This window comes from Meleagris gallopavo, chromosome 12, assembly GCF_000146605.3.
Source record: "Meleagris gallopavo isolate NT-WF06-2002-E0010 breed Aviagen turkey brand Nicholas breeding stock chromosome 12, Turkey_5.1, whole genome shotgun sequence".
In the NCBI taxonomy this organism is placed as follows: domain Eukaryota; kingdom Metazoa; phylum Chordata; class Aves; order Galliformes; family Phasianidae; genus Meleagris; species Meleagris gallopavo.
Genome location: NC_015022.2, coordinates 16,916,084 through 16,927,013, shown reverse-complemented (window position 1 = coordinate 16,927,013; position 10,930 = coordinate 16,916,084). Strand labels below are relative to the sequence as shown.

General features: G+C 53.9%; 1 long non-coding RNA gene across 1 annotated transcript; it reads left to right on the top strand.

Moving 5' to 3' along the window:
- Positions 1–17: 17 nt before the first annotated feature.
- LOC109369665 lies at positions 18–10,429 on the top strand. Its single transcript, XR_004161101.1, has 3 exons — positions 18–2,631; positions 4,085–4,341; positions 10,191–10,429. It is a non-coding gene; the product is annotated as an uncharacterized LOC109369665 (long non-coding RNA).
- Positions 10,430–10,930: the final 501 nt, after the last annotated feature.

Below are 10,930 nucleotides of genomic sequence, written 5' to 3'. Positions count from 1 at the left end.
TGGGCCGCGCCCGCGGCGGGAGTGGGGTGGGAGACGTCGGGATGGACGGACCGGTGTCGGTCAGAGGGCTGGGACGTGGTTCTGGGGTCACATGGAGTGCCAGGGCTCAAGGGAAAGGGTGCGTGGGATGGGGCAGGATCTGCAGGATGTTATATGGACCACAGGGATGGGACAGGGTCTAGAGAGTGGTACACGGACCAGAGAGATGGGACAGGGTCTAGAGAGTGGGACATACACCATAGGGGTAGGACAGGATCTGGAGGGACATGGACCGTGGAGGTGGGACAAGGTCTGCAAGGTGGGAAATGTGCAATGGAAGTGGGACGTGGACCATAGGGGTGAGAGAGGGTACCCAGTGGTGGGATGTGAACCTGGAGCCCCTGGACTGGGGCAAAGAACTGTGATGTCAAACAGGTCCCTGAGGGTCAGCCACAGCCCCCAGGGTCAGGCTGGGGTCCCCAGCGTTCAGGCCACACCCCCACGGAGGGGTGGGACCCCTGAAAGTGGTGACTCATGAGAGTCATGCAGGGTGCAGGTTAGGGCAGCAGTGCCCCGGGAGCAGCAGGATGGGGTGCAGAGTGATGCCCAGTCAGGCATCATCTGGGTCCTGAGCTTCTCAAAGCTCTGGTGTACATCCTGGGGCTCCGTGGGCTGGCACCATTCCTTGGAGCAGTGCTGGCTCCTGGCAGCACAGTGTCCTCAGGACGATGGGTTTTGGCAGTGCCCAAGGGAAACAGCTGGAAAGTGGTCCTTAGTCTCAGAACTGGTTAACGCTACTAGTCACGCTCCAGCTATTGTTCTCTGTTGGTATTCAGCTCTGCAGACTTCTGCTTCTATTTCAGGCCTGCTGAAGGGCTCATGTACCCTGCAGCCTGCCTGTTTTTCTCCTAATTATTTCAGTTGGGCTAAAAAAAGATATTACCTCCCTCTGCAAACCTTGCCTCCATTGTTCTCGGCAGGGTGAGAAGGAAAGGAGAAGAAAAGCACTGATATCTCCAGGTTAAATGCACTTTTTCACAGGTATCTCTGCTTGCTCCACTTGCACAGGGTCCAGTCTAGGACAGAGCTCCTGAGAGCACACAAACAGCAATTAGCGGTAATGAGAAGAAACACCTGATTGCATCTCCTTCTTATCAACTTGGCTGTGGCTTTGGCAGAGGCTCCAGTCTCACCAGTGTGATCCCTTTGCTGGGTAAACACTGTCTGCAGCCTCAATGCTCCTTCTGCCACTGCTGGTAGCAAAACTGGGCACAGAAGATGCTGATTTGGTGCAAGCATGGGCCTGGCATGCAGCTGTGAGCATCCATGCATCTCATCCCTGCAAGGCTGGGCCCAAAGTTCTGGGTGCAGCACAGAATGAGTTATTGTTAAAAAAATGATGCTGCAGCCAGGCTTTCAAAATGACCCAAACCAGCAGAAATGCTTTTCTGTATTCTTTATTTTCCTGGCAGGGCTGCGGGGAGTGAGGGGAAACCTCTGGCCCAGCCGATAGGGTGTGGGCTGCGGTTCTGACTCTCTCCCGGAAAATTTTAATCGGTGAAAAAGTGCGGAATGTTTTTAGCATGCAGTCACTGTGCATGCGAGGACACGCGGCTGCTGGGGAGCAGCGACGCCAAGGCCGTATCGTTGGGGTTTATCGGCTGCTGCAAGGGCAGTCCCCATCCGCAGGGAGCAGCAGCTCCGGGAGGACCTGTTGTTGAATGAAAGTAATTAAGGGAAGGTGTTTGCAGAGTGAGAACACAGTTGCACAAATGGAGTGGGTTGTTGGCAGCCTGGGGACAGGCATCATGGCTGGGTTTGCGGCAGGGAAGCACTGCCCACCCCGGTGCGTGGTCACTGGTAAAAGTGGGGCGATGCTGCTGGGGGTGACACCAACCAGCTGGTGCTGGTGAGGCTCGCAACGAGGACCTCAGCTGGTGAGGCAGCCCTTTGCTCTAAGCCCTATGTGGTGCTGGCGCTGGGGTCTTTGACCCATCCCTGAGGCCAATGGGAGAGCCGTGACACTGCCACCCAGCCCGCAGCACCTGGACACCTTGGCAAGTCACATGCTTTGATTTCCCTCTGCACCCAATGGTAATAGCGCTTCTTCAGGGCACTGGACAGCCTCCTTCATTAGCATCTGGCTAACGACCACCTGGAGCAGAGGCTGGGTGTTGTAATTGGACTGGGAGGAGCAGGCAGCCTGGGAACACCTGGGCATGGTGAGCAGCAGGAGCCCCCGCACTGGGTTTGGCAGCAGCAAAGGCTGCAGGACTTTGGCATGGGGGCACATGGTCAGTGGGCATGGTGGCAATGAGTGTATGGTTTGACCTGATAATCTTAGAGATCTTTTCTGACCTTAATGATTCTATGGTTCCCTGCTACACTTAGAAATGCCCCTGAGTGCTGGGGGTTTCAGCCTACATGTGTTTGCAGTGGGAACAAAGCAAACCCAAAATCGTGGAAGGGCCTCTTGCTGGGGCAGAGTGGGGATGCCTTAAGTTAGCTTATGAAGGAGTGTGATGAAAGCTATGTGTTTAAATCCAGGTTGGGATTGCTGATTGAGACTCCTGCCAGGGGCTGCCTGCCACTGCCCTGGTCCCCACATGAAGGCACTGACACCGCTGGAGGCTCTGAGCTACCACTTCTACTGTGAGTGTGGATCTGGGGAGATGGGCGATGAGATTTGGAGTGATTTTGTGCTTTAAAAAAAGGGGAGAAAAAAAAATGAAGCAACAACCTGAATATGGCTATATGTGTAACAAGCGAGCTGCTGATATCAGCATCTCACTCTTGGCTGCAGAAGGGAGTCCCAGAGCTGCTCCTTGATGCTCACCTTAGTTTGGGGATCTTGTTGTCACCCCTTGCCCCTGCCCTTCCCAGCACACCAGAGCTTAACCACAGCCCACAGCTCCCAGCTTCAGACCACTCCAGTCACGCCAAGCATCCAGGGAGCCCCCACCTACCCCTCCCATCACTTCTCAGGCATTGCCAAAACCTTGTTTCCTGCAAGCTTCAAAAATATCATCCTTCTGGGAAGAGTGGGAACAGTTTGCAGGAGAGGCAAAAAGCTCATTTTCTGCTTCAGTCTGATAGGAAGCAGCTCCCGGTGCTGTTTTTTGGGATATTTCGTCATGGCAGTGCCACTGAGCATGAGGATTTGCTGAATGGGCTTTCTTGTCCCTGAGCTTCTTCTGAAAAGCCACATCCCCCTCTGCCATGTGCATGGGGAACAAAGGCTGGGCAGGGAGCTGCCCGCTATTAATACATCAAGGGACAGCACCAGGAAGGGAGACGAGCTGTGTGCGCCGGGAGACAATGTTGGCACCAGAACAAATGGGATTGGAGCTGGACAGGAATAAATGGAGACTGGAAATTAGGGAGGCTCTAATCCTCCACAGATGCTGCCAGGGTTGTACAGTCAGTGCACTGGGATGGGAAAGGGACATCTGGGAATTTGGTGGCGGGATGGCTGAGTGCAGTTTCTTGTGCATCCTGCAGGAACCAGCCTGGGGCAGCCAAGCACTGGGGGTACAATGGAAGCAATGTATGATGACGACTGGGGAAGCAGGTTGGGATCAAATGATTAGAGAGAGATTTACACTCAGAGCTGGAAACAAAACTCCTTCATATGGTGTGCTGTAGGGTTCATCCTCTGTGCCTGAGTTGGTGCTCTCACATAGCCGTGCAGTGAGTGCGTACAGGGGTGGGTGCACAGGGTGGAGCTGAAGTGCTGATGGTTCCCAAAATGATGTTCTTGGTGGTGGTGAGACCCGGAGTCTCTCAGCCAGTTGAATTGCTGCAGCAATGGCTCATTGTGCCAGGCTCTGCAGCCACACAGGGGGAATATGCTGTGGCATGGAAGGAGGCTGGGATGGGAATCCTAGTGGGCAATGTTTTTTGTCTGAAATTGCAAAATATAATTAATGTTGGTAATCAGTATGGAATTCATTGGCTGTGCAGTGCTCCTGGTTGATGGCAGTCTCAGTGCCAGGGTGAGATCCGGTGGCAGACCCGCTGCCTTCACTGCACAGTGGGCAATAGTGGGGTTCTGCCGCCCCAGGCAAACCCCAGTTTGTGATCTGCAGTTTTGGCTCTATTGTAGGGTAAAAATATGCTCCTCTTTTTGCTCCTGAGGAGCTGGGATGTGCTCAACACGCAGAAGATAGTCCCCATTCCTGCCCTCATGCCCTGCTTGCGCCTGGAGCCTGATTCGGCCTTCCTCCTCTTCCTCATCCTCCCGCTGCTCGCAGCCTGCGGTCGCTCTGCGTGTCGCCATCCCCCCCTAGCGCCCGCCCGGTGTAGCACCGATCCCGACTGCGCGGAGCTGCGGCAGCACGATCTCGGGATGGCACCCAAGCGGTAATCTGGGGGAAGAGAACACTGGTGGGGTCTGTGGACATTAGGGGGCTCGGTCCACACCGCGGGACTGTGGATCCTTAGGGCTGTTTGTTTCTTTGTACCCCATCCCGCAGCCGGGATGTCCCCTCTCCAGAATTATGAGCCCAGCTGGGGACAAAGGGCAATGCCACAAGTTCTGCATGTTCAGCTTGTCCCAGCGATAGGACTGGACATCCCTGTGCACCTCTCCTGGATGTATCTGCACATCTCAGGTCGGGGACCCCATCTGCTGCATTTCCCATGGACACATCCCAAGGATCCCATGAATGCAAACCCAAGTCTCCACAGACACATCCCCAAGGAGCTCATGGATGCATCCCAAGGACCCCATGTATCTCAGAGCCCATCTCCTACTGCCCACCCAGGCTCAACAAGCCTCACTGTGGATGCTTAGAGCAGAGCACAAGGCCAGGACAAGCCTCCAGCACTGCTCCCCTCCAGCAGATTGCCAATCAGGGACTCCCAAGAGCCACAGACGGTGTCTTTTAATTTATCTTCCACTAATTCCCCCATGCAGCCCTGGGGCTCCGCAGCCAATGCGTCCCTGTGGTTGAGAGCCGCCGTGAGCCACCTCCCTCAGGCTGTCCCCGCTGACGCCGTGTCACCCGCTGTCACCAGTCCCTTGTCTGGGAAGAGGTGAGCAGTGACCAACCCTGCTCGCCCACGTGGAGCTCGCTGGGTTTGCACCATCCCCAGCGGCTGAATCACCGGGTAATTTAGGTTGGGAGGAGGTGGCTCCAACCAGCGTTCTGAGGTCTTCTCAGCGCAGTCGCTCCTTGAACATAATTCTTCCCAAATTTGGCTCATTCTTGTCCTTCCTCCAGTTCCACCTCCCCTGCACCATTATTATGTTGCCATTTCTTCAGCCCAGCAGTCTCTGGGTCTCACTTTGCTGCTCCCACCCAGCGCTGCTCCCACCCAGCACTGCTCCCACTAGATGCTTCTCCCTATTTCTGCTGTGATTCAATGCTCACAGCTGCTGCTCTGGAGTCAGAGAAGGATCCCACCCAGGAATTTCAAAATTGGAACATGGATCATTGTCTCAACAAGGGTTGGACCTGCCTGTGGTGCGGGGCTCTCTGGCACTGCACAGTTGCAGCACTGATCCTCCCCTTAAGCATCACATTGGTGGTGCCATGCAGCCCATAGGGAACCACAGGAGGGGAGGAAAATGCAGGAGGTGAAGGGGCAGCGTGGCCTCCATCGTCGTTCAGAAGGAAAGGAGAAAAAGCACACTGGCTCTATTTTGTCTTGGAAGGAAAACCCCTCACAGCCCACCCATAAAAGCTGAATTCAGAAGCTCAGCGTAATCCAAACTTTTCCTCTGCTCTCTTAAAGAAAACGTTGGAACAGAGCGGGCTTAATGCCTTCTGAAGAGGCCCATTTATCTGCAAGCTGAAAGAAAGCATTAGAGTAATATCTGGGAAGGCAGTGCACAGCGGCAGCGACCTGCCAAGGTGGAGCTGGGGTGAAGCTGCCCTCCCCATGCAGCTCATTGCCCATTTCCCCTCATTTCCTGCCCATTTCCTTGTCAGCCCCAAAAGTATTGCCATGCTCTCGTTTCCATTTTGGGTGCATTTTCTCCTGAAAAAAACAAAGTACTTTCACAGGGAGGGGGAAGCAGGGTGGGCAGAAACTCCTCCAGGTGCCAGCATCTCAGCAGCCAGGAACCCCTCCTCCCCCTGGTGAACAAATGGGGACCCACTTTATCATGTTAGTTCAAAATTCTGTTGGACATCTGATTCTGATTTGAAGCGTAATTATCTTTGATGAGGACTAATGAGCAGCTTTCAAAATGAACACAGGTGAACGTCTCTCTGCTGTCTCCTGCAGGGAAACCCACATTTACCACCAGCTGCTAAAATAAATTTCTATGGGGCTAATCCAGACATGTCCAGGGCTCCACAAAGCCCCGCTTTGCCTTGCACCACTGTAATTGACCAATTCAGAGCTCACAGAGGGTCTTTTCTCACCTGGGACTGTCTTATTGAGGTTCAGTTTTGTTTCCTACAGGATTTTCCCTCCCATTGCTCTCAGTATGACTTTGCAAGTGGCAACTGCTAAGGCCGCTAACCTCTTTGGGAAAGAAAATGAACACTGGAGGTTTTGAAGGTGCCGTTTTGCTTCAGTGAAAGGAAAACTTGGAAACCAGACTCCAACTGGCTCCAGGATTTAGGACCTCAACGCAGCTTGAAACCCGGCTGCGATTTGAACTGAGTGGTGCTAAGGCTGGTGCCCAGCTGGATGGGGCGATGGTCCATGGTCCCATGGTTGATGGCCCATGGTCAGCAGCCACTGGTTCATGGTCAGTAGTCAACGTCAATAGCTGACAGTCATCGGTCAGTGATCAGTGGTCAGTGGTTGATGATCAATTGTCAGTGGGCAACAGTCAATGGCTGATGGTCAATGATTGATGGTCAATGGTTAATGATCCGTGGTTGATGGTCAGTGGTTAGTGGTCGATGGTCAGCTGTTGGTGGTCAATATTCGGTAGTCAGCCATCGATGGTCAGTGACTGATGGTCCGTTATTGATGGTGGGTGGCTGGTGGGTGAGCTGGCAGTGTAGCAGCACATGTGGGCTCTGCATTAACGGCAGTGCCTGCCTAGGTGGAGCTGCTTCTCTTCAGCATCATGGCATGTCTGGCGGCAGTGTGGGTCTCATCACACCAACAATGCCTGGCTGCAGCTCTGAGGAGGGATAGGCAGGATCAGGTGAAGAAAACCGTGGGTTTCTGTTTGCTTTCCACGCTCCCCCTTGAAATACTGTGTGAAAGGTAATCGCTCCCAGAGGTTGGGCTTTGGCAATCCTTGTTACGCCACTGAAACCCTCAGATACGCCCTGGGTGAGCCCCAAGTGCGTCCCAGCCCTGGCTTCCTGGGAGGTGTGGGGGCATGGGGATACGTGTGACCAGCTCTCCTTCATCTCATATGGGCTGCTGCAGCCCAGCTCTACAGTGTGCTTTTTTTTTTTTTTTCCTTCTAAGGAGTTTCACAGCAATTACAGAGCTGCAGGCAAATACCCAAACCTCAGAGCCGGGAAAAGCTGCCAATAGCTCTGCCATATTCAGCCAGTGACTTTTGTTCTCCTTGGCCTGACTGAAACAAGAGCCATATTACAGCCCCAAATAGCTGCTTTTCAGGGACAGGTGGGTCACAGCAACCTTTGTTTTTCTGGAAGCAGCCAGCACACTGTGCAGGGGAAGACTTTCCAAGGATGCTCCCCACACCCTTGTCAGGAAATACCACGCTGCTCTCCTTCCTGCCATGCCAATTTTTTTTTAATTGCCATAAATGATAGTCTCGGCAGGGACACACTGTGTTTTCCCTTGGCTGTCAGATTTTATTTTGAAATCACTGTTGTTTTGATCTTTGCATCTCTCCACCCTCAGGCTCATCTCTTGCCCCGCACGTTCATGCTCGCAGTGCTCAAACCTTTGCTGAAAGGTTTCAGGTGTGAAAACACAGCAGTGCTGGTCACAGTGGATCCTCGTGGACATCACCCACTTTGGAGACAGACCAGAGGAGCTGCATTTGCTTTGCAGAAGCCACAGCACAAGCAGGCGGCCGTCCCTGCTGGTGACTCACGTCCCCATGGACACACTGGTAGCACTCGGAGTCCCAGCTTTGGCCCAATTTTAGCCCTGGGGAGAGCCACAATGACAGTGACAGATGCATGGCTCCGGCCCGGGGTGACCTGAAATATCCTCCTTTGCTCAGCCACGATGCGGCCCTGTCCAGTGCCTGCATAGCCCAGCTCTGTCAGACCTGCTATTCCAGTGGGTGGGGTTGGCTTTGTCGCAGGTTATTCCAAGCCTGCTTTTGGCACAAGGCACAGTGCCTGGTCCCAGCTGGGGCTGAGCATCCCACCAACCTCACTGGGCATCTCCTTCATTGCCCTCATTTCTTAAACACCAACAAAGCCCTTTCAGACCTATGAAAACATTGGGTTTAATTCCCTTCTTTTAATTCAGCACTGGGCGCACCGCTGATTTTTATTAATTTATCAGTTCCTCCCCCCACTGTGAATATCCGTGCTGAGCTCTTCTGTCCCTGCAGCGACCATTTGCACCGTGCTTAAAATTGTTTCTAAACTTCCAGATCCATCTTCTGGATGTCTTTACAGGCTTGAGCCCACAGTGGGCCTTCTCCTTTCATCTTTTATTACTGGCATTTTTACCAGGATGACATTTTGACTGGTCTGGGAAATCTTCTCACCCGCCACACTGCTTCCTGACAATCAAGATTTAATCTTTCTGGAGAGGAATGATGGAAAATGCTGCAGATCACTCTGAGATTGCAGAAATCCAGACCATGGATGCTGTTCTCACTGCAGCTCTGGCACGAGATGCTCCCATCTCCCTGCTGCCTCTCTAATCTCCAGTTTAAATCTCCTGTGCTGCTGCCTTCAGTTTCTGATGGCTGGGAGAGCTGCTGCATGGCAAAGCCCATCCACGTGGCCCTCCTTGTTCTAAGCTGGGCTCTTCCAGCCCCAGTGGCAGCCCTCTCCCAGAGCCTTTTTCCTCTGATTCTTCCTCATTTCTCATCCAGGCTCCAACCAGCAGGTGCAGCATGTCTCCATCAAGCACAAATCTCTGGAAATCCACTCGGGATTTTCCCAAAGTGAAAAAATGATCCATTGGCCATGGTGCTGCGGATCTTCATTTTTGACTATTGCACTCAGACAGCTCATTTCCATGCAGTATTTTTAGGATGAAAGCAGAACACCTGGGTGCAGCCCAGCCCAGGAGGAAGGCGGTGTCCACAGGCATCCTCGCAGAGATGGAAAATGGAACCATGCAGGATGCGAGGCTGCAGCCATCCACGGATTTTCCATCTGCAGAATAACTCCAGCACACAGACGGATCACAAACCGCACTGCTTTAATTACACCAGCACAATTTTCACTCGTTTGGTTAAACCTGCAAGCTACAGAAAGAGCTATTTCCAAGTGCACGGCATGAATTCACAGCCACTCGCAAGCAGCTGGGGCTGTGCCGTGCCACCGCCGTACCCCGGCGCGCATCCCATAACCGGGGTTTAACCTGATTCCTGCTGTAATCTCCGCGCCCGGCTGGATCGCGCTGCAGCTCTCTGGTTTTGAAATCAGCCCAGGAAAAAAGAGTGAGCGCCGAGCCAGGCTGTGCCCCGCCGCACCGCGATGGGGACAAAGTCTGCTTCACGGCACTGCGGGGTCAGCCAGCAGCCGGCACCTCCCTGTTGGCACCGAGAGCGGAACACTGCCTTCCTCCCCTCCGATCGATGTTCACAGTGCTCCAAAGGCTTTTCCCCCATTTTCTGATTGTAGTCTTTTTTTTTTTTTTCTTTTTTCTTGTTTGGAAAGAAAATGGGCAGGAGCAGCATGCTGGGTTTTGGAACCACTGCCATGCACAGTGGGACCCAACTTGTGAGCAGCCCTTTTGCTGCAGCTTTGGGGTGGTTTTGTGCCCCGTTCCCACCTCCCCTCTGCTCACTGAGCTCTTACTGAGAGGGGAATCTCGAGGCAAAGAGCATGAAACAGGTGGGGGATGAGCAGTGGATCTCCCACCTCCTCGTGCTAATGGAAACCATCCTTCCCCACTTAACTCTGGATTCATCTCAGTGCAGTTTCTGATGCCTTCCCATGGGAAACCCAACCCCACGTTCCCCACTCATCATATGGGGGTAATTACAACAGGGTGATGGGGAGGGCCAGCAGGGTGACTTCTGGGTGACAGCCGTGGCTCATGTCCCAAATATATCCCAGCTGGTTTGGGGCAAGGCTGCAAATGAGCAGCTGAAGTTCATTGTGGCCCCGCTGTCTGTTTATCAGGTTTGCACACCAAGGTCAAGTTCACCATGACCCAGTGGGTCAGCTGGATGCTGGATACAGAGAAGAGGGGATTCTGCTGCCTGTCCCGTAACAAACCTGTTTGCTGACACGTCATGAGCTTCTGATATCCCCTAAGTAGGGTCTGGGGGTGCAGGGGGTGTCCAGAGTTACAGGGCTGGGCTGGATTGTGCATGTGGGATGCTACAGTGGGGTGTGGAGGGGATTGCAGGGGATGTGTAGTGGGGTACCTGGGTGATGTGGGGAGGGTGAGGGGTGGGTACCTGGATGATGCAAGAGGGATGCAGGGGGATACTGAGGGGGATAACGGTGCCCAGTGGGATGTAGGGGGGATACAGATGGGAGTGCCAGGGGTTATTGAGGAGGTGTGGGGAGGCTGCCTGAAGACATGCAGAGGGTATGGACAGGAGTGTGGGCTGCTTAGGAGATGGTGCTGGGAGTGTGCTGGAGGCACAGAGAGGGTGCAGGGGGACATAGAGGGTGTATGGGGGGGATGTCCGGAGATGTAACGAGGGTGCAGGGGGCTGCGAGACTGCAGAAGTGGGATGCAAGGGGGGTACAGAAAGGACTCCCAGCGCTCAGTGCCAGGCGATGCAGTGGGACCCAGGGGGTGCGGGAGCGATGCCCGCAGGCACGCCACACCACCCGCTCCGTCCCCATGCTCCTTCTCCCCTCTCTACCTCCGGGCCGGGCCCTCCTCTCCTTCCCCCCCATTCTCTCTC